General features: G+C 53.2%; 1 long non-coding RNA gene across 2 annotated transcripts in view; it reads right to left on the bottom strand.

Moving 5' to 3' along the window:
• Nucleotides 1-21815, bottom strand: part of LOC138473694 (uncharacterized) — a 384250-nt gene that overhangs the window by 263527 nt on the left and 98908 nt on the right. The gene's annotated exons all lie outside the window — the stretch shown is intronic.

The raw sequence follows: 21815 nt of genomic DNA, 5'->3' as shown, positions 1-21815 counted from the left end.
GCATTTCTCTCGAATCTAGGTGTATCTGCATTTGCTGTTGTGGCCCCATTTTAGGCTTTCTCCCTCTATCCAGGTGTTGTGAATCTAGGTGCTTCTTCATTTGCTGTTTTGCACCCATTTTAGGCATTTCTACCTCTATCACGGTATCTCGAATACAGGTATTTCTTCATTTGCTCTTTTGTCCTCATCGTAGGTGTTTCTCTCTCTATCCAGGTATATCGAATCTATATATGTATGCATTTGCTGTTGTGTACACATTTAATGTTTTTCTCCCTCTATCCAGGTATCTAGAAACTAGGTGTATCTACATTTCCTGTTGTGTCCTAATTTTAGGCATTTCTACCTCTATCCAGGTATCTCAAATCTAGGTGCTTCTTCATTTGCTGTTGTGTCACCATTTTAGGCATTTCTCTCAAATCTAGGTGTATTTATATTTTGTGTTGTGTCCCCATTTGAGTTTTTTCCCCCTATCCAGTTATCTCAAATCTAGGTTTCTCTGCATTTGCTGTTGGGGCCCCATTTTGGGCGTTTCTCCCTCTATCCAGGTATCTCGAATCTAAGTGTGACTACATTTGACGTTGTGTCCAAATTGTAGGTGTTTCACCTTCTATCCAGATATCTCAGAACTGGGTGTTGCTTCATATGCTGTTGAGTCCCCAATTTTGGGGTTTCTCTGTCTATCCAGGTATCTCAAATCAAGGTGCTTTTTCATTTGCTGTTGTTTCCCCATTTTATGTGTTTCTCCTTCTCTTCAGGTATCTTCAATCTGGGTGTGTCTGCATTTGCTGTTGTGTTCATATTTTAGGTGTTTCTCCCTCTATCCAGGTATCTCACATCTCTTTGTTTCTTCATTGTTGTTGTGTCCCAATTTTAGGTGTTTTCCCGCTATCCAGGTATCTCGAATCTAGGTGTTTCTTCATTTGCAGTTTTGTCCCCATTTTAGACATCTCTCCCTCTATCCAGGTATCTCAAATCTAGGTTTATCTTCATTTGCTGTTTTTTCCCCATTTTAGGCATTTCTCCCCCTATCCAGGTATCTCGAATTCAGGTGTATCGACATTTGCTCTTGTCTCCCAATATTATGCAAGTTTCCCGCTTTCCAGGTATCTCGAATCTAGGTGTGTCTGCATTTGCTGTTGTGGCTAAAATGTTGGCGTTTCTCCTCTATCCGTGTATCTCACATCTCTTTGTTTCTTCATTGCTGTTGTGTCCCCATTTTAGGCTTGTTTCCATTTTTGCAGGTAGCTAAAAACTAGATGTATCTGCATTTGCTGTTGTGTCCCCATTTTAGGCGTGTTTCCCTCTATCCAGGTATCTCAAATCGAGGTGCTTTTTCATTTGCTGTTGTTTCCCCATTTTATGCGTTTCTCCTTCTCTTCAGGTATCTTGAATCTGGGTTTGTCTGCATTTGCTGTTGTGTCCATATTTTAGGTGTTTCTCCCTCTATCCAGGTATCTCACATCTCTTTGTTTCTTCATTGTTGTTGTGTCCCCATTTTAGGTGTTTCCCTCTATCCAGGTATCCCGAATCTAGGTGTTTCTTCATTTGCTGTTTTGTCCCCATTTCAGACATTTCTCCCTCTATCCAGGTATCTCAAATCTAGGTGTATCTGCATTTGCTGTTTTGTCCCCCTTTTAGGCATTTCTCCCCCTATCCAGGTATCTCGAATTCAGGTGTATCGACATTTGCTCGTGTGTCCCAATATTATGCATGTTTCCCGCTTTCCAGGTATCTCGAATCTAGGTGTGTCTGCATTTGCTGTTGTGGCTAAATTGTTGGTGTTTCTCCCTCTATCCAGGTATCTCACATCTCTTTGTTTCTTCATTGCTGTTGTGTCCCCATTTTAGGCTTGTTTCCATTTATGCAGGTATCTAAAAACTAGGTGTATCTGCATTTGCTGTTGTGTCCCCATTTTAGGTGTGTTTCCCTCTATCTAGGCATCTCAAATCTAGGTGTATCTGCATTTGCTATTGTGGCCTCTTTTAGGTGCTCTCCCTCTATCAAGGTATCTCAAATCTATTTGTGTCTGCATTTGCAGTTGTATCCACATTTTAGGCATTTGACCTTTATCCAGGTTCTTTGAAATAGGTGTTGCTTCATTTGCTGTTGTGTCAGCATTTTATGTGTTTCTCCTTCTATCCACGTATCTCAAATTTAGGTGTGTCTGCTTTTGCTGTGTGTGTCCACATTTTAGGCATTTTTCCATCTATCAAGTTATACCGAATCTAGGCGTGTCTGCATTTGCTGTTGTGTCCACATTTTAGGCAATTCATCTTTGTTAGGCGGAAACCTGTGCAGTTCCCTCTGGGAACACTGCAAAAGATTTAGGACTACAGGTGTTTGGCAGTAAACCCACTTGGTAGCAATCTGTACCACACAGATTCACTGTTGGTAGCTGTGGCTGAGCAGTCAGACTTCCCTCAAGAAGAGTTAAGCAGTATGTGGAGTATACAAGATAGGGCAATTCTTCACAGTGAGACAAGCAAACACGCAACGAGACTCAGTGTAAAGATATTAAGGTATTTATTTATAACGAAACATCTATCAAAAACACTATGGCACTATCACAGCAAATAAATCAATCACAATGACTCTACAAAGAAGAAACGGTCAATCCCCATAACAATATGTCGACAAGTCTAGGTTATTCCGGCACCACTTATTTACAGACAGAGGTGTATGCCTCAACCTAGATGGCACTCTAAAATTAGTTTAGGACGGGAGAGAAAAATAGGCAGGTTACGAAGTTAACACAGTTCAATACGGTACGGAGAAAATGCAAGGCAAGAAGACAAGAACCACAATAGATCATAAATTTCAGAGGCCAGGCCCACTCGGAGAGAGGCAAGGCGAGATGTCCCAAAAGTCTCTTAGTGGAAATGCATTTGAGTCTTTGTAGCAAATGTTTATCCGCAGATTGAACTAGTTCAGAAAAATACGTGAGAAAGCTTGGAGGCGACCCAACGGAACGGGGAGGATTAAGACACCTCTCTCGAACCGATCGAAAGGGAAGCCAGGCGGACACGGTACCTTGTTGTGGAGGGAAGCTCCGGCGGGGGTAGTTGTTCCTGGTGGTGGATGCACGTCGGGTCTTTGCCAAGAGTAGAGATGATCTCATCGTCGAAGAAAAGTGAAGTCCGGTGCACCACCAGGGAAGAGACCAGCCGCGGAGTGCTCCGTCACAAGGCACCACCTTTTGGTCGCGGTACAGGGGTAGTGGCTATCCGGTTGCCGAGGTGCTCTGCATGGGCAATTCGACCACTGCGTCCTGAGGCGAATAAAAAGCAAAGGGGACTGGTTGTTCCCACCAGCCAGGGGAAGAGACTCTCCGCCAGGGAGATCTCCTCTGTCGTCGGGAAGTGGTGAGGCGGTTCCGCAGGGCTCCACCGGAGGTGTCGTCGTGCAGGTCGGCTCAACGTTACCCTCGTCGGATTCTTAGGTCCTGTGGCGACTTCTGAAGATCCAGTCCCAAAAGCCCTGCTTTTATGCAGAAAACCCCCATTCATTCAGCCTAGCTTTCAATCAACACATGCTAAGTGGTGATCGGGGAGGCTCACCACTTGGGCCAATCACTCCAGAGTGCGACCGGAGTTGGCAAGGCAACTCGGTCCAGGGTGCCTAAACCCCCTCCCACACCCCTGTGGTAACCCAGACAGAATGGCACCACTTTGGAGGGTCTCTGTACAGAGCCCGCCAAAAGTGGAACAAAGGGCTCGACCTTTGGTTTAGGAGTCACAGAGACGAACACAGACGCCATTTTACAAACCGAGTTCTGGCAGAAAGTACCATCCAATAAACTTATTTAAGATAAGTGGATCGGTGATACGTTAGAGATTAACGAGAAAAAGTATCAATCTCCAACAATGGGACGAATCCCATAGGGTTATGTCCGGGGTCGAACATAACAAGTAGTTTCCACTGCCACCAGCCAAAACTCGACGAGGGGGGACGGGACAGTGCCCCCTCGAATAACAGATCCAGGGGTAATCGAATTACCCCTACTAGTACGTCCAAAATAAGATGGTTTGTACTAGTTCTGTTAGTAAATTTAGGTCTAGTAAAGCCAATGGTGACTTTACATGCCCGTGGAGACGGTAGTCAGTCCCCGGGTATGGAGTCTATGACGGAGGTCCGCTAGGACGCCCCAGTGTTACGGCACGTAGGGTGCGGTGTAACACACATAGGAAAACACATGAGACCCTATGGAGTAAAATACCCAATAGCCCATAGAACACATTGACATTCAAAGGAATTACACACATTCATGTCCAAGAGTGGGAGAAAAAGAGTCTCACTCTTGGCAGGATGGAAAAAAACAAACTCCAGAAATCCAGCAAAGCTGCTGGGGGACTCACTAGGTTAGAAAATTCAGCCTAAACAAAGAATTCTCCCTAACAACTTTCTATCCAGGTATCTCAGAACTGGGGATTGCTTCATTTGCTGTTGTGTCTGCATTTTAGGCATTTCTACCTCTATCCAGGTATCTCAAATCTAGGTGCATCTGCATTTTCTGCTGTGTCCACATTTTAGGTGGTTCTCCCTCTATCCATTTATCTCAATCTAGGTGTTTCTTCATTTGCTGTGTGTCCCCATTTTAGGCATGTCTCCCTCTATCGAGGTATCTCAAATCTAGGTGTATCAGCATTTGCTCTTGTGTCCCAATTTTAGGAATGTTTTACCCTATCCCGGTACCTCGAATCTAGGTTTGTTTGCATTTGCTGTTGTAGCCCCATTTTAGTTATTTCTCCCTCTATCAAGCTAGCTTGAATCTAGGTTTGTCTGCATTTGCTCTTGAGTCCAGATTTTAGGCATTTCACCTTCTATCCAGGTATCTCAGAACTGGGTGTTGCTTCATTTGCTGTTTTGTCCACATTTTAGGTGTTTCTCCCTCTATCCAGGTATCTCGAATCTAGGTGTGTCTGCATTTGCTCTTGTGTCCAGATTGTAGGCATTTCACCTTCTAGCCAGGTATCTCAGAAATGGGTATTGCTTCATTTGCTGTTGTGTCCGCATTTTATGTGTTTCTCCCTCTATCCAGGTATCTCTAATCTAGGTGTATCTTCATTTGCTGCTGTGTCCCAATTTTAGGCGTGTCTCCCTCTATCCAGGTATATTGAATCTAGGTGTATCTGAATTTGCTGTTGTATCCCCATTTTAGGCATTTATCCATCTATCCAGATATAATGAATCTAGGTGTTACTTCATTGCTGTTGTATCCCCATTTTAGGCTTTTCTCCCTATATCCAGGTATCTCGAATCTAGGTGCTTCTTCATTTGCTTTTTTATCCCCATTTTAGGCATTTCTCCCTCTATCCAGGTATCTCGAATCTAGGTGTTTCTTCATTGCTATTTTGTCCCTATTTTAGGCGTTTCTCCCTCCATCCATGTATCTCAAAACCAGGTGTATCTGTGTTTGCTTTCGTGTCCCCATTTTAGGAATTTTTCCCTCTATTGAGGTATTTCATTTTGTCCCTATTTTAGGCGTTTCTCCCTCCATCCATGTATTCCAAAACTAGGTGTATCTATGTTTGCTTTCGTGTCCCCATTTTAGGAATTTTTCCCTCTATCGAGTTATTTCAAATCTAGGTGCTTCTTTATTTGCTGTTGTGTTCCCGTTTTAGACACTTTCTCCCCCTCCTATCCATGTACCTCGAATCTAGGTGTATCTGCATGTGCTGTTGTGTCCCCATTCTAGGCATTTCTCTTGAATCTAGGTGTTTCTGTGTTTGCTGTTGTGGCCCCATTTTAGGCATTTTCCCCCATCCAGGTATCTCAAATCTATGTTTCTCTGCATTGTCTGCTGTGGCCCCATTTTAGGTGTTTCTCCATTTATCCAGATATCTCGAATCTATGTGTGTCTAGTTTTGCTGTTTTGTCAGCATTTTAGGCGTTTCACCTTCTATCTAGGTATCTCAGAACTGGATGTTGCTTAATTTGCTGTTGTGTCCCCATTTTAGGTGTTTCTCCCTCTACCCAGGTATCTCAAATCTAGGTGTGTCTGTATTTGCTGTTGTGTCCACATTTTGGGTGTATTCTCCCTCTAACCAGGTGTCTCGAATCAGGCGTTTCTCCCTCTATCCAGGCATCTTGAATTTAGCTGTTTCAGCATTGACTGCTGTGTTCCTATTTTGGGCTTTTCACGCTCTATTCAGTTACTCAAATCTAAGATTTGTCTGAATTTTCTGTTGTGTCCCCATTTTAGGCTTTTCTCAATCTATACAGGTATCTCAAATCTAGGTGTTTCTGCATTTGCTGTTGTGTCCATGTTTTGGGTGTTTTCTCCCTCTATCCGGGTGTCTCAAATTAGGTGTTACTTCCTCTATCCAAGTATCTCCAATGTAGGTGTTTCTGCATTGTCTGTTGTGTTCCCATTTTTGGTGTTTCACCCTCTATTAAGTTATCTCAAATCTAGGTGTGTTTGCATTAGCTGTTTTCTCCACATTTTAGGTGTTTTCTCCCTCTATCCAGGTGTCTCGATTCTAGGTGTATCTGCATTCGCTTTTGTGTCCCTATTTTTGGCTTTTTGCCCTCCATCCAGGTATCTAAAACCTGGGTGTTGCTTTATTTGCTGTTGTGTTCCCGTCTTGGACTCAGAACAACCAGTGTTCTCTCATTCCCCAAGTTGCAGCATCCATACATGTGTATTCTCTAAATAAATGGTGTGTCCTACCCACAAGATATACACCATACCCCGCACTTACCAAATCAGAACTGCATGCTGGCGTGCCAATAAGCCTGACGATACCACCACACCCTACCCAAACCTTCCCTAACACACAGCCCAATGATCCTACCATTTCCCTTGCCACACAGCACCTCCCTCACCTTCCAAAACTCTGAGGTATATGCCCCATCTCCACAATTGCCCAACCCACCCTTTTCTTCCTTGCTCCAACCTCCACGCAGATCTCGCTCTACACAAGCAGAGTGGCACGTTGGGGAGCGAGAGTTGCAAACCTTGTTCCCCTGATTATCCTGCACCATCCTGCTACCCAGTCTAGCCAATCCCCCCACTCCAATGCCATCACTACCCTCTCACCTGTGCCCACATGTCTCACTTCTCCCGAACAAAATGGCCCCACGCCCTAAACTCCCACTTCTCTTCTCTAAGTGCAGCATGGGCATCCCTGGCCAAAACCCTGACCTCAACAACCCCCCACTCTCATCCACAACCCATGGGCTTCCCAAAAGAAAATAAAAGGTCCACACACAGCATCACCCTCGTTCCACCCCAGATCCCAATATTTACCCCATTGCTATAGCACCCAACCCCCCCAGCTCCCAACGCAGTCCTAGCACTATTCACCTTCCCCCAACTCCCTGTCCAACTGCACAGCCCATGCTCTCCACTGGCCACCCCTTCCCTCAACCCACCACCTCCGCCACCCCACCATTCTCTTTCCTTCAACAATCCCCACCTCAACCTGGGCAAGCACATACCATCCAGGATCCACCACCAAATATCTTGCATTCTCATCAATGCCATGTAAGTTTCTAAAAACAAATTTGACATCTTTGACCTGACCTCACATGAAAACCTAGACATCCTCTTCATCAAAGTAACCTTGTTTGCTGATGACTACGCCCACATTGCACATGAGACCTCCCCCTGGCTACAACCTGACTGTTCGGAAAAGATTAAGAAGGGGAGGGTCTAACAATCCTACACAAACACCAATGTCCTCTGCTTAACAAGGACCCCAACGCCATCACCACAGTTTATGCATCCCTGCTTGTACAACTCCCACTCTCACCTTTCACTTCAAACAGCTTCCTACTCATTTACAGACCCCATGGCTAAAAGAAAAATGTTGCAAACACACTCAGTGATACCCTGACAACAAACATCAACCTAAATCTTGCACTCACCATCTTCTTTGACTTCAACATCTTGTTTCACTCCCCTTCAAAACCCATGACCCACTCTCTCAAAGACAACCTAGAAGCCTTGAACCTGACACATCGCATTTCTCTACACACCCACACTGCAGGCCACACACTTGATGCGGTCTTCGTTGCCACAAGCATCATATCTAAAATGTCTCCATGCCCCCTAACAAGGACTGACCGCTCAGCAATCTTTTTCTCTGTGCCACTTTCAAAAGTGACCCACTCCCAAGGTGATTTAGCAAACTCACTCCTCAAACCACTCCCAGAACTCTCCCTCCAGGAAGACCCCCCACCATCAAACCCTTCAACCACTGGCTCACCAGCACCCTAACTCCCCTCACCCCAACAAAACGGACCTCCTAGAGATCAGGCCCCAAACCCAGGTGGTGCACTACCAACCTCAAATATCTAAAAGCCCTGAAACACCGTCTGGAACGGACCTGGAGAACCAACCCTACCGCTCAAAATGAAATCACCCTAGCAAGACTAATAAATGCCTACAGATCGGAAATCATAAAAACCAAAAAAGCATTCTATGCGACCAGAATCTTGAACCCTGCCAACCCAAGCAAGGAACTGTATAGAATAATTTCTGAATTCAAATTCCCAGGCTGCTTAATCCCCCCCACCACCGAACTCCAACCCCTGCATGATGCCTTATCAGAAAATGTTCCCCACGTCGCAATGGACAGACATTCTGCCATCATCTCTAAAATAGAAATAATGGTCCATCAATTCCGTACCCAACTCCCATTCCCTCCAAACCTCCTTCTCATGCAAACCTTCACCTCTTTCAATTTGATCTCACACCAGGAGGACCTTTCTGTCAGGTCTGTAGCCCAATCTTGACTGGCGCAGAGGCAGCACGAACACTTACCTCCCCGTTGGGTCTTGGCACCTGGGAAAAGTACTAACCACAGGCCACCGCAACCCGCTGGGGAAAGTAGGTTAGGGTATGTTGGTTGGATGGGTAGAGGGTTTCAGGATAACCGGAAAGAGGGTTAGGAAATTGTAGTGGATAGGTAGGGGGAATTTAGGGTAACATGCTCCTCGGCTCCTGCTGCTGTTTGATGAGTTGTGCTTCTTGTGCTTTTACTACGCCCTTTTATTCATACACACCACATTCACTCTATATGCCCACAACTGTATGGAAGCCTTTTTACTGGCGACTGGCGCTTCCTAACCAGTTTACACAGGAGGCAACTTCCTCTGAATGCTCTGTCTGTGCTGAGCTTTTGCCTGGGGCTCACCCAGCTTCTATGCAAGCACTGTACACCCGGCGTTAACACCACTGGCATGGGCTATCTGCACAACACAGTACCATGCCTACAAGCACTGGATTCACAAAGTATTTTGTGTCTCACATAGAATTTAAACAAGTAAATGCACTTAGCTGCAGGTTTCTTTTCACACTGTCTCTCAGGGCGAGTTTATGCAGATTGGAGTGTCCTGAAAGTTCTAACTCTGCTGGAATATACCAAAACAATTGTAAGTATATGCAGCAAAAGCACTGGGCTGATTTCTGTGGACATACGAAATTTGTCTGTCTATGTGTGATCACTCTATCATATTTTGGCGATCACACTGCCCGTGATTTGCTTTCACCTCGAGCGTTCATGTATTGCCCCAAGCAAGCATACTAGGATTCGTGAGAATGGGAATTTACTGAATTCCGCCTCCGGAATTCCCGGGACACCAGGGCTGTAATGCCCTGGTAATTCCTGGAGTCACGGAGGTGGAATGGTAATATGAGTCCAGCAGTAAGCAGGCGGTTTTACCACCGTGGTTACTGCCGGACTCGTAATGAGGCCCAGTATCTATATTTATACGTTTCCTGGTGGTTCTACCACAGGATACTGGAAAACTTTGAATGAGACCCACTGCCCTCAATTGGATCTCCTCCTTCATCTCTAACTGCTCACAATTCATGCTCCTCCACCATTTCACCACTGCATCCCACCCAGTACCTTTCTCCCCTCCTCTTCAATATCTATTTAAACCATCTCCCCGCACTCATCCGGTCTCACAATCTAACCTGCTACAACTACGCATACGATACACAGATCATTCTTAAAATCACAAAAACACTGTGCTCCATCTACCTGGATCTGTCATAATGCCTCTTGACCATTGACCACTGGATGACGTCCAACCACCTCATCCTCCAACCTGGGAAAACAGAATTCCTAGTCTGTGGGAAAACCTTGCACCTTCCCCAATTTATCCCCTGGCCTGACTATCTAGGCCCCCCACCGGCAAACTCCACCTCTGTGAAAACTCTTGGATGCATGCTGACGTGGATGTATTGCTCTCTGAACACATCAATTCCATATCCAAAACCTGCTTCTTCCAACTACGCATCCTCAGGTGTATCTTCCTATCCTCACTGATTCTCTGCCATCATCTCCATCATCCTCTCCCACTTAGACTATGCAAATTGCCTTTGTCTAGGCATGCTAGTGTTCCAACTAAGGAAACTACAAAGAATCCAAAATGTTGTGGCACGCCTGCTCATTGCCCTCCCCCAGAATGAATATTAGCCCTACACTAAGAGTCCTACATTGGCTCCCTATTGGCCGATAAATAAACTACCTTTAAATCCATGTGCATCACTCACCGTGCCATCCAAAACATTGGCCAGGAATTCCTCCAAGACAAACTTACTTGCTACTAACACTCCAGGACACTCAGATCCGGCACAGCACAACCATCTGGAACTCTCTGCCCCTCCACATTCACAACACTGACAACCACCTGGCATTCAGAAAGACCCTCAAAACCAGGCTGTTACCTTCCTCCTGCTAAATATTCTCAAACTCTTTGATGCGACTGACCCATGCACATAAACACGGGGCTAAACCCAAAAACACACATATCACCCACTATCCACTGCGGATGTCAGCAGCATTCACAGTGGCACACTGTAACAAACTGAGCCCCCCTAAACGATCGTAAATCACTCCCATGTCCCATGTCCCTCTGAGTCCCCACTTAATACTCAGACTCTTAATCTAAGGAGCCCCCAGCTGGCAAGACCAGCCAATCGCATTGGACCAAGGAAAAGTGATGTCAAAATGAACTCCATCCGAATTTAATGTATATATAAACTGCACCACGTCTGTGTACACATAGCACAGGTGCGGCCAACCATCCATGCACTATAGAATGCAGTATGGCTATGCAAATCCGGTCTAGCAGCCCTCATAGCCATCCACACTGAAACACCAAGTGTGTGTCAACACCTCTGTCATTAGTATCCAGCGACATCCTACAAAAAAACGGTTGGTCTAGCTGGGCACATTTCGAGACTCCCGCACTAGTGCTCTATCCTAAACCACCAGCAGCACCTGCCCACTTGCCTGAACTCTGGCTTCTTACTGGAGCTTTGCCAGCCCTCCCAAGCCCTAACCTGGCAGAATGCACACACGCATATTAAAGATAACTCTTAGAATATCACATAAATAGACTTCGGTTTCAACCACAAAGCACAATGAGGCCCTACAAATGAGGCAGTGGCACTATATAAATGAAAATACAATACAATCTAGTCATTGCAGTAGCATTAACAGACTTTTAAAGAATTTATTTTGACATAAAATAACATAACCTCGGATTTCCACCCCAAATGAAGATGCTGTAATAGCCTGTCTTTAGTAAATCTCTAGAGCAGATGAATCTGCTTGTCTTCCATGTTTACTAAAAAAATAAAAATAAAAAAAACTCACTTCTTTACTATATTTCTCTAAGGAAGATCCTATTGTATACAGTTGGGTGAAACAAACGCCATTCTTGTGAAATCTTACCCCTAGAGAGTCAAAGAAAGCACATTTTTCAAGTATATGGTGCTTTACTCTGATATATATATAAATATATATATATATTTTCGGTGAATGGTTAAGTTATGCTACTAAAAACCTATGAAATTCAGTGAAAAACGTTGTTAAAGGGACGTTATGGTTCCAAGTAAAACCGAAAAACCCTTGAAATTCGCCTGTTATGGTAAACTAGCAACCATAACTCGCATCACCACCGTGCACTGCTAAGACTAACACCCAGGACATCAAAGATGACATCACAAATATCATTGATGATATCGCTGACGACATCACATGTCTAGCCCCTTCTTTTTTGTTCACTGCCATACCTAGGCCAGGTGGGTTTATTTACTGACAGTCAGAAACTCACATTTCTAAAGGTATTACATTTATAGATATTGCTATTCTCACATGTTCTTACACTACTTAGAATTTAATCGCATATTATGATGTACATATATCGGGGTAGAAACTGGCCTGAAACACAGAAATCATTTTTGTGCGTGAATACAATCATGTAGATTATACACATTTGCTAATGGTACTGCCACTTGTTTCCTTACTATACTCTCCATATATAAGCCCCATATTTGTATGCATTGTAGTCTATTTATGTTTTGTGTGTATTAGTAGAAATATGTAGTAAGTGATGCATTATTAGCTACTTAGTACATTTTTCACAATACGGAAAAGTCTGATACAGAGGCATTCACCGTTTTATTATATAACTTTGGAAAATTACAAATATAGCACCTCTGTGGTGTATGCTGCAGCCAATACCTACATTTCTGTATGAGTAGGTTACTGTACTAGAAAGTACACTGCAATGGAATGTTCTTTAGAACGCTACATTGCGTGATGAAGTATGTAATTTATTACACATCTTCCGATAATCCCTGATACTTTTTTGCCAACATTACATTCCCAACCCCTTGTATGAAAAGTACATGAACATGTGATGTCATCAGAGATGTCATCAATGATATTTGTGATGTCATCTTTGATGTCCTGGGTGTTAGTCTTAGCAGTGCACGGTGGTGGCACGAGTTATGGTTGCTTAGCTTACCATAACTGGCGAATTTCAAGGGTTTTTCGGTTTTACTTGGAACCATAACGACCCTTTAACAAAGTTTTTTCACTGAATTTCATAGGTTTTTAGAAGCACAACTTAACCATAACGTCCCTTTAATAAAGTTTTTTCATTGAATTTCATAGGTTTTTATTAGTGCAACTTAACCATAACGTCCTTTTCAATAGATGAAGACCACTAGCATCCTAGGTCCTCAAAGTGGGAACCCCAGGCGGTAAAAAAAAGATTTTTATATCCAAACCGGGACGCCTGCGACATCCCGTTGTAGGAAGGAAAATCTTTTACCGAGATGGCCACCATGGAAAGGGAAGCTGGAGTGTATAAAAAGAACACAACAGGGCATCAGTGGGGGGTGTGGGGAACAAGAGGTCAACAAGGGGCATTATAGGAGGGGGGACAAGAGGAAGACACGGGGCATGAGCGGGGGGTGGGGGGAACAGGGGAGACACAGGGCATGAGCAGGGGGTGGGGGAACAGGGGAGATATGGGGCATGAGTGGGGGTTGGGGTGAACAGGGGAGACACGGGGCATGAGCGGGGGATGGGGGAACAGGGGAGACACGGGGCATGAGCGGGGGGTGGGGTGAACGGGAGCGAGACAGGGCATGAGCAGGGGGTGGGGGGAACAGAGGAGACACGTGGCATGAGCGGGGGGTGGGGGGAAACAGAGGAGACACGGGGCATGAGCGGGGGGGTGGAATAGGAGGTATACACGGGGCATGGGTGGGGGGGACAGGGGAGACACGGGGCATGAGCGGGAGGTGAGGTGAGACATGGGGAATTAGCGGGGGGAACAGGGGAGACACGGGGCATTTAGCGGGGGTGGGGGAAAAAAGGAAGTAGACACGGGCATGAGCGGGGGTGTGGGGGGAACAGGGGACACACGGGGCATGAGCGGGGGTGGGGGAACGGGAGGGAGACACGGGGCATGAGCAAGGGGTGGGGTGCAACCGGGGAGACACGGGGCATGAGCGGGGGTGGGGGAACAGGGAGACACGGGGCATGAGCGGATGGAGGGGGTAACAGGGGAAACACGGGCATGAGCAGGGGGTGGGGGAACAGGAGGGAGACACGGGGCATGAGCGGGGGTGGGGGGAACACGGGGCATGATCAGGGGTGGAAGGGACATGAGGGAGACATGCGGCATGAGCGGAGGTGGGGGAACAGGAGGGAGACACGGGGCATGAGCGGGGGGTGGGGGGAACAGGAAAAACACGGGGCATGAGTGGGGGGTGGGGGGAACATGGGAGACACAGGGCATGAGCAGGGGGTGGGGGGAACAGGAATAACACGGGGCATGAGTGGGGGGTGGGGGGAACATGGGAGACACAGGGCATGAGCAGGGGGTGGGGGGAACATGGAAGACACGGGGCATGAGCGGGGGGTGGGGGGAACATGGGAGACACGGGGCATGAGTGGGGGGTGGGGGGAACATGGGAGACACGGGGCATGAGCGGGAGGTGTGGGTGAATGGGAGGGAGGCACAGGGCATGAGCGGGGGATGGGGGAAAAGGAGGGAGGTAGGGGGCATGAGCAGGGGGTGGGGGGAACAGGGGAGACAAGGGGCATGAGTGTGGGGTGCGAGGGAAAAGGAGGGAGACACGGGGGCTGGGGGGGAACAGGGGAGACACGGGGCATGAGCTGAGTGTGGGGGGCAAAAGGAGGGAGACACGGGGCATGAGCGCGGCGTGGGGGGAACAGCGGGGGAAACGGGGCATGAGCGGGGGGTGGGGGGGAAAAGGAAGGAGACACAGGCCATGAGCGGGGAATGGGGTGAACAGGGGAGAGACACGGGGCATGAGCAGGGGGTGGGGGGAACAGGGGAGACACAGGGCATGAGCGGGGGGTGTGGGAACAGGAGGGAGACACGGGGCATGAGTAAGGGATGGGGGTACAGGGGAGAGACACGGGGCATGAGCAGGGGGAACAGGGGAGAGACACGGGGCATGAGCGGGGGGAACAGGGGAAAGACACGGGGCATGAGCTGGGGGAACGGGGGAGGGACACGAGGCATAAGCGGGGGGTGGGGCAACAGGAGGGAGACACAGGGCATAAGCAGGGGGTGGGGGGGTAACACAAGGGAGATGCAGGGGGTAACACAAGGGAGACACAGGGCATTAGCGGGGGGTAGGGGGAACAGGACAGGCACGGGGCATGAGCGGGAGGTGGGGAGTACAGGAGGGAGACACGACGCATGAGCGGGGGGGTGGGGGAACAGGAGGGAGGCACGGGGCATGAGTGGGGGGTCGGGGTACAGGAGGGAGACATGGGGCATGGGTGGGGGGTGGGGGGAACACGAGGGAGACACGGGGCATGAGCGGGGGGTGGGGGGAACACAAGGGAGACACAGGGCAGTAGCGGGGGATGGGGAGAACACGAGGGAGACACGGGGCATGAGTGGGGGGTGGGGGGGAACAGGAGGGAGACACAAGGCATGAGCGGGGGATGGGGGAACAGGGGAGACACAGGGCATGAGCGGGGGTGGGTGGAACAGATGAGACACGGGGCATTAGCGGGGGTTGGTGGGGACAGGAGGGAGACACAGGGCATGAGCGGGGGGTGGGGGGAAAGAAGAGAGACACAGGGCATGAGTAGGGGTGGGGGGAACAGGGGAGACACAGGGCATGAGCGGGGGGTGGGGGGAACGGGAGGGGGACACAAGGCATGAGTGGGGGGTGGGGGGAACAGGGGAGACACGGGGCATGAGCAGGGGGTGGGGGAACAGGGCAGACACGGGGCATGAGTGGGGGGTGGGGGTTAACACGAGGGAGACACGGGGCCAGAGTGGGGGGTGCGGGGAACAAGAGGAGACATGGGGCATGAGCAGGGGGTGGGGGGAACACGAGGGAGACACTGGGCATTAGCGGGGGTGTGAGGAGAACATGAGGGAGAAATGGGGCATGAGCAGGGGGTGGGGGATAACACGAGGGAGACACGGGGCATGAGCGAAGGGTGGGGGAATAGGGCAGACAAAGGGCATGAGCGGGGGCTGGGGGGTACAGGAGGGAGACATGGGGCATGAGCAGGGGGTGGGGGAACAGGGCAGACACAGGGCATGAGCGGGGAGTGGGGGGTAACACGAGGAAGACACGGGCATGAGCAGGGGGTGTGGGGAACATGAGGGAGACACGGGGCATGTGCGGGGGTGGGGGTACAGGAGGGAGACACGGGGCATGGGTGGGGTGAACACGAGGGAGACACGGGGCATGAGCGGGGGTGGGGGGAACACAAGGGAGACACAGGGCAGTAGCGGGGGATGGGGAGAACACGAGGGAGACATGGGGCATGAGTGGGGGGTGGGGGGGAACAGGAGGGAGACACAAGGCATGAGCGGGGGGCGGGGGGAACAGGGGAGACACAGGGCATGAGCGGGGGGTGGGTGGAACAGGTGAGACACGGGGCATTAGCGGGGGTTGGGGGGACAGGAGGGAGACACGGGGCATGAGCGGGGGGTGGGGGGAAAGAAGAGAGACACAGGGCATGAGTAGGGGTGGGGGGAACAGGGGAGACACAGGGCATGAGCGGGGGGTGGGGGGAACGGGAGGGGGACACAAGGCATGAGTGGGGGGTGGGGGGAACAGGGGAGACACGGGGCATGAGTGGGGGGTGGGGGAAAAGGGCAGACACGGGGCATGAGCAGGGGGTGGGGGGTAACACGAGGGAGACACGGGGCCAGAGTGGGGGGTGCGGGGAACAAGAGGGAGACGCGGGGCATGAGCAGGGGGTGGGGGGAACACGAGGGAGACGCTGGGCATTAGCGGGGGTGTGAGGAGAACACGAGGGAGACATGGGGCATGAGCGGGGGGTGGGGTATAACACGAGGGAGACACGGGGCATGAGCGAAGGGTGGGGGAATAGGGCAGACAAAGGGCATGAGCGGGGGCTGGGGGTACAGGAGGGAGACATGGAGCATGAGCAGGGGGTGGGGGAACAGGGCAGACACAGGGCATGAGCGGGGAGTGGGGGGTAACACGAGGAAGTCACGGGCATGAGCAGGGGGTGTGGGGAACATGAGGGAGACACGGGGCATGTGCGGGGGTGGGGGGCAACAGGAGAGAGACACGGGGCATGAGCGGGGGGTGGGGGTACACGAGGGAGACACAGGACATGAACAGGGGATGGGGGAACAGGGCAGACACGGGGCATGAGCGGGGTGGGGGGCAACACGAGGGAGACACGGGGCATGAGCAGGTGGTGGGGGAACAGGGGAGACACGAGGCATGAGCGGGGGTGGGGGGAACAGGGGAGACATGGGGCATGAGCGGGGGGTGGGGGAAAAGGAGGGAGACACGGGGCATGAGCGGGGGGTGGGGGAACAAGGGAGACACGGGGCCTGAGCGGGGGGTGGGGGGAATGAGAGGGAGACACGGGGCATGAGCGGGGGTGGGGGGAAGAAGAGAGACACGGGGCATGAGCGGGGGATGGGGGAATAGGAGGAAGACACAAGGCATGAGCGGGAGTGGGGGGAATAGGGGAGACACAGGGCATGCGCGGGGGTGTTGGGAAGAGGGGAGACATGGGGCATGAACAGGGAATGGGGGAACAGGGGAGACACGGGCATGAGCGTGGGTGGGGAACGGGGGAGACACGGGGCATGAGCGGGGGGTGGGGGGAAAGAAGAGAGACAAGGGGCATGAGCGGAGGGTGGGGGGAAGGAGAGAGGCACGGGGCATGAGTGGGGGTGGGGGGAAGAAGAGAGACACGGGGCATTTAGCGGGGGGTGGGGGGAATGAGAGGGAGACACGGGGCATGAGCGGGGGTTGGGGGAAAGAAGAGAGACACGGGGCATGAGCGGGGGGTCAGGGGGGAAAGAAGAGAGACACGTGGCATGAGCGGGGGGTGGGGGGAATGGGAGGAAGACACAAGGCATGAGCGGGAGTGGGGGGAACAGAAGAGACACGGGGCATGCGCGGGGGGGTGGGGAACAGGGGAGACATGGGGCATGAGCAGGGAGTGGGGGGAACAGGGGAGACACGGGCATGAGCGGCGTGGGTGGGGAACAGGGGAGACACGGGGCATGAGCGGGGGGTGGGGGAAAGGAGGGAGACACGGGGCATGAGCGGGGGGTGGGGGAACAAGGGAGACATGGGGCATGAGCAGGGGGTGGGGGGAATGAGAGGGAGACACGGGGCATGAGCGGGGGTGGGGGGAAGAAGAGAGACACGGGGCATGAGCGGGGGGTGAGGGGGGAAAGAAGAGAGACACGTGGCATGAGCAGGGGATGGGGGAATGGGAGGAAGACACAAGGCATGAGCGGGAGTGGGGGGAACAGGGGAGACACAGGGCATGCGCATGGGTGTGGGGAAGAGGGGAGACATGGGGCATGAACAGGGAATGGGGGGAAAAGGGGAGACACAGGGGCATGAGCGTGGGTGGGGAACAGGGGAGACACGGGGCATGAGCGGGGGGTGGGGGAAAGAAGAGAGACAAGGGACATGAGCGGGGGGTGGGTGGGAAGAAGAGACACGGGCATGAGCGGGGGGTGGGGGGAAGAAGAGAGACACGGGGCATGAGCGGGGGTGGGGGGAAAGAAGAGCGACACGGGGCATGAGTGAGGGGTGTGGGGAATGGGAGGGAGACACAAGGCATGAGCGGGGGGTGGGGGGAACAGGGAAGACACAGGGCATGAGCGTGGGGTGGGGGAACAGGGGAGACAGGGGGCATTAGCGGGGGGTGGGGGGAACACAAGGGAGACACAGGGCAGTAGCGGGGGATGGAGAGAACACGAGGGAGACATGGGGCATGAGTGGGGGGTGGGGGGGAACAGGAGGGAGACACAAGGCATGAGCGGGGATGGGGGGAACAGGGGAGACACAGGGCATGAGCGGGGGGTGGGTGGAATAGGTGAGACACGGGGCATTAGCGGGGTTGGGGGGGACAGGAGGGAGGCACGGGGCATGAGCGGGGGGTGGGGGAAAGAAGAGAGACACAGGGCATGAGTAGGTGTGGGGGGAACAGGGGAGACACAGGGCATGAGCGGGGGGTGGGGGGAACGGGAGGGGGACACAAGGCATGAGTGGGGGGTGGGGGGAACAGGGGAGACACGGGGCATGAGCGGGGGGTGGGGGAACAGGGCAGACACGGGGCATGAGCGGGGGGTGGGGGGTAACACGAGGGAGACACGGGGCCAGAGTGGGTGGTGGGGGAACAGGGGAGACACGAGGCATGAGCGGGGGTGGGGGAACAGGGGAGACACGGGGCATGAGCGGGGGGTGAGGGAAAAGGAGGGAGACACAGGGCATGAGCGGGGGGTGGGGGGAACGGGAGGGGGACACAAGGCATGAGTGGGGGTTGGGGGGAACAGGGGGGACACGGGGCATGAGCGGGGGGTGGGGGAATAGGGCAGACAAAGGGCATGAGCGGGGGCTGGGGGTACAGGAGGGAGACATGGGGCATGAGCAGGGGGTGGGGGAACAGGGCAGACACAGGGCATGAGCGGGGAGTGGGGGGTAAAACGAGGAAGACACGGGCATGAGCAGGGGGTTTGGGGAACATGAGGGAGAAACGGGGCATGTGCGGGGGTGGGGGGCAACAGGAGAGAGACACGGGGCATGAGCGGGGTGGGGGGCAACACGAGGGAGACACGGGGCATGAGCAGGTGGTGGGGGAACAGGGGAGACACGAGGCATGAGCGGGGGTGGGGGGAACAGGGGAGACACGGGGCATTTAGCGGGGGTGGGGGGAAAAAGGAAGTAGACACGGGCCATGAGCGGGGGGTTGGGGGAACAGGGGACACACGGGGCATGAGCGGGGGTGGGGGAACGGGAGGGAGACACGGGGCATGAGCAAGGGGTGGGGTGCAACCGGGGAAACACGGGGCATGAGCGGGGGTGGGGGAACAGGGAGACACGGGGCATGAGCGGATGGAGGGGGTAACAGGGGAAACACGGGGCATGAGCAGGGGGTGGGGGAACAGGAGGGAGACACGGGGCATGAGCGGGGGTGGGGGGAACACGGGGCATGATCAGGGGTGGAAGGGACATGAGGGAGACATGCGGCATGAGCGGAGGTGGGGGAACAGGAGGGAGACACGGGGCATGAGCGGGGGTGGGGGGAACATGGGAGACACGGGGCATGAGCGGGGGGTGGGGGGAACATGGGAGACACGGGGCATGAGTGGGGGGTGGGGGGAACATGGGAGACACGGGGCATGAGCGGGAGGTGTGGGTGAATGGGAGGGAGACACAGGGCATGAGCGGGGGATGGGGGAAAAGGAGGGAGATAGGGGGCATGAGCAGGGGGTGGGGGGGAACAGGGGAGACAGGGGGCATGAGTGTGGGGTGCGAGGGAAAAGGAGGGAGACACGGGGGCTGGGGGGGAACAGGGGAGACACGGGGCATGAGCTGAGTGTGGGGGGCAAAAGGAGGGAGACACGGGGCATGAGCGGGGCGTGGGGGGAACAGGGGAGAAACGGGGCATGAGCGGGGGTGGGGGGGAAAAGGAAGGAGACACAGGCCATGAGCGGGGAGTGGGGTGAACAGGGGAGAGACACGGGGCATGAGCAGGGGGTGGGGGGAACAGGGGAGACACAGGGCATGAGCGGGGGGTGGGGGAACAGGAGGGAGACACAGGGCATGAGCAGGGGGTGGGGGGAACAGGGGAGAGACACAGGGCATGAGCAGGGGGAACAGGGGAGAGACACGGGGCATGAACGGGGGGAACAGGGGAAAGACACGGGGCATGAGCTGGGGGAACGGGGGAGGGACACGAGGCATAAGCGGGGGGTGGGGCAACAGGAGGGAGACACAGGGCATAAGCAGGGGGTGGGGGGTAACGCAAGGGAGATGCAGGGGGTAACACAAGGGAGACACAGGGCATTAGCGGGGGGTAGGGGGAACAGGACAGACACGGGGCATGAGCGGGAGGTGGGGAGTACAGGAGGGAGACACGGGGCATGAGCGGGGGGTGGGGGAACAGGAGGGAGGCACTGGGCATGAGAGGGGGGTCGGGTACAGGAGGGAGACACGGGGCATGGGTGGGGGTGGGGGGAACACGAGGGAGACACGGGGCATGAGCGGGGGGTGGGGGGAACACAAGGGAGACACAGGGCAGTAGCGGGGGATGGGGAGAACACGAGGGAGACACGGGGCATGAGTGGGGGGTGGGGGGAAACAGGAGGGAGACACAAGGCATGAGCAGGGGATGGGGGGAACAGGGCATGAGCGGGGGTGGGTGGAACAGGTGAGACACGGGGCATTAGCGGGGGTTGGTGGGGACAGGAGGGAGACACGGGGCATGAGCGGGGGGTGGGGGGAAAGAAGAGAGACACAGAGCATGAGTAGGGGTGGGGGGAACAGGGGAGACACAGGGCATGAGCGGGGGGTGGGGGGAACGGGAGGGGGACAAGGCATGAGTGGGGGTTGGGGGGAACAGGGGAGACACGGGGCATGAGTGGGGGGTGGGGGTACAGGGCAGACACGGGGCATCAGCTGGGGGTGGGGGGTAACACGAGGGAGACACGGGGCCAGAGTGGGGGGTGCAGGGAACAAGAGGGAGACACGGGGCATGAGCAGGGGGTGGGGGGAACACAAGGGAGACACTGGGCATTAGCGGGGGTGTGAGGAGAACACGAGGGAGACATGGGGCATGAGCGGGGTGTGGGGGATAACACGAGGGAGACACTGGGCATGAGCGAAGGGTGGGGGAATAGGGCAGACAAAGGGCATGAGCGGGGGCTGGGGGGTACAGGAGGGAGACATGGGGCATGAGCAGGGGGTGGGGGAACAGGGCAGACACAGGGCATGAGCGGGGAGTGGGGGGTAACACGAGGAAGACACGGGCATGAGCAGGGGGTGTGGGGAACATGAGGGAGACACGGGGCATGTGCGGGGATGGGGGTACAGGAGGGTGACACGGGGCATGGGTGGGGGGTGGGGGGAACACGAGGGAGACACAGGGCAGTAGCGGGGGATGGGGAGAAAACGAGGGAGACAAGGGGCATGAGTGGGGGGTGGGGGGGAACAGGAGGGAGACACAAGGCATGAGCGGGGGATGGGGGGAACAGGGGAGACACAGGGCATG

The sequence above is a fragment of the Ambystoma mexicanum genome, chromosome 8 (genome assembly GCF_040938575.1).
Source record: "Ambystoma mexicanum isolate Mex_15411 chromosome 8, UKY_AmexF1_1, whole genome shotgun sequence".
Lineage (NCBI taxonomy): Eukaryota > Metazoa > Chordata > Amphibia > Caudata > Ambystomatidae > Ambystoma > Ambystoma mexicanum.
The sequence above is the reverse complement of the archived record's forward strand: the minus strand, read 5'-3'. Positions and strand labels throughout refer to the sequence as shown.